Source organism: Chiloscyllium punctatum, chromosome 18, assembly GCF_047496795.1.
Source record: "Chiloscyllium punctatum isolate Juve2018m chromosome 18, sChiPun1.3, whole genome shotgun sequence".
NCBI lineage: Eukaryota > Metazoa > Chordata > Chondrichthyes > Orectolobiformes > Hemiscylliidae > Chiloscyllium > Chiloscyllium punctatum.
The window spans coordinates 31,746,754-31,749,098 of record NC_092756.1 but is presented as its reverse complement, the minus strand read 5'-3'; the positions used below and the strand labels follow the sequence as shown (position 1 = coordinate 31,749,098).

At 44.2% G+C, this 2,345-nt stretch overlaps 1 non-coding gene across 1 annotated transcript; it reads right to left on the bottom strand.

Moving 5' to 3' along the window:
- Positions 1-1,724: 1,724 nt before the first annotated feature.
- Positions 1,725-1,809, bottom strand: trnas-acu (transfer RNA serine (anticodon ACU)). The gene has a single exon. It is a non-coding gene; the product is annotated as a tRNA-Ser (tRNA).
- Positions 1,810-2,345: the final 536 nt, after the last annotated feature.

The following is a 2,345-nucleotide window of genomic DNA, read 5'->3' as shown; positions in this document are numbered from 1 at the left end:
TAAAGACATTTAACATCATCAACAACACCCTCGCAGGCATAAAGTTCACCAAGGAGGAAGAAACCGACAACAAACTCGCATTCTTGGACGTCACAGTAGAAAGAAAGGACAACGGATAACTACAAAACTGCGTATACAGAAAACCGACAAACACTGACCAAATGCTTAACTTCACCATCAACCATCCCAACACACACAAACAAAGCTGTATGAGAACACTATTCCAACCAGCCACCACACACTGCAGCACAGACGAACTTCGGAAAACAGAGGAGAACCACCCATTCAACGTATTCGAGAAGAATAGACACTCAGAAAATACAGTCCGCAGATTCCTCAAGAACAAACCACGACAAGCAGACCAAACGCAGTCAGAAACCCTAACCACCTTACCATACATCAAAGAAGTTTCAGAAATGACAGCCAGACTGCTAAGACCCCTCGGAATCCTAGTAATACACAAACCCACCAACACTCTCAAACAAAAACTAACAAACTTAAAAGACACAGATTCAACCCGTGGACAAAACCAACGTTATCCACAAAGTTCCATGCAAGGACTGCCACCAACACTACGGAAGACAAACAGGAAGAAAGTTAGCCACCAGGATACACGAACACCAGCTAGCCACAAAAAGACACGACCTTCTCTCCTTCGTAGTCCTACATACGGATTAAAAATATCACTATTTCGACTGGGACAACACATATATCCTGGAACAGGCTAAGCAAAGACACGCCAGAGAATTCCTAGAGTCGTGGCACTCCAACCACAATGCCATAAACAAACACTTAGATCGAGATGCCATCTATCAACCCCTCAGAAAACGTACAGGAAATGACATCACCACAAACCCCAGGAACCCGTTAGAGGAGAAAGATATGAATAGAAAGCAGGAGACAACAGCTTCGCTTCACTTGGAGGTCGCCACTGATGATGATGTTACCTAGCCAAGTAAACAAACGTCTGGATGTCAAAGCTACAGCTCAGCGAGCAAACCTACACCCTCCATTTTAAATCATTTTTCATGTTTATGTTGCATGAATCTGCGGTTAGTGATCCACAGTTTAGTTTCACTCCCTAAAGGTAACATGCTGATTTCTCCAGTTGTTCATAGTTCAATGTGATGCATCCAGTGTGTGCATAACGAGAGGGAGCTTGCTTCCCACATCTTGTGTTTATCTGTGCCTTATGTCCAGCCTTCATCAATGGCGACAGCAAGGGGCAAGGGCGAGACCAATGTGTAAGTCTCTCCGTGCCCATGCACGGCACCCACAGCGGCAATTCTCCACTGTGCATTTACAGCCAGTTCTCAGTGCCCCTACACCCACGCCCTGCCCCTTTTGAAGTATCTCCATTATTTTTTGTTGTCTCGCTGTGCTCTTCTCACCAGGATGAATAACTTCTCCTCAACCTCCTTCAGATTTCATCTGACAAAACGTTCATTAAGAATCCCTTTGCATAAACATGCACTTCGCAGCTCTCGTTATTTGATTTTCCTGGATGTCTTTCAAACGGAAAAACGTTCACAGCAACTTGACATGAAAAAGACAAGACAAGACAATCACGCTCTTTTTCATTATCCCAAGGCAACCGACATTTCAATGTAGTTTAGTCAACAGGGTCAAACCATGCTTTGAGATTGCATAATAGCGTTGATACAGATAAACTGACCATTGGAGTCCCGATTTCAATACAGCACCTGTGGCCATTGGAGAACAGTCGATGACAGTGAGATTCAAACCCACGCGTGCAGAGCACAATGGATTAGTAGACCATCGCCTTAACCTCTCGGCCATCACGTCACCAATGCAGGGGTGAGGGTGAACTTATGAATAATTGAATTGCGTAAATTATGCAGAGCAGCAGATATTTCTCCCTGGTGTTGGTGAAATGATAAATAACACAGTACAGTTCCAGGAATATGGTCTGATCTCTGGGTTCTGAGGCAAGTGCACTCCCATTGTCACACTCTGCACACAGTGATCTGAACAAAAATGAGGAAATGAATATGTAAGAAGGTCTGTTGAATTCTGTTAGGATTTGAAGTCAACGGAATGAAGAACCCGAGACAGCAGGAGGTTTTCTTTCAATACAGCGTTGTATAGAGCTCTTAAGGATAGTGGAATCATGGGTTATGGGACTAAGGCAGGAACAGGATACAGATTGAGGATGGTCAGCCATGATCATAATGAATGGTGGTGCTGGGTCGAAGGGCAGAATGGCCTACTCCTGCAACTGTGTGTATTGTCTATTAAATTACCTGTGAGGAATTGTTTTCCAGACTGGAGGAGAGTGCATAGTGCTCAATGTCATTATTCGGAACACCTAACTTCCGCTCAGA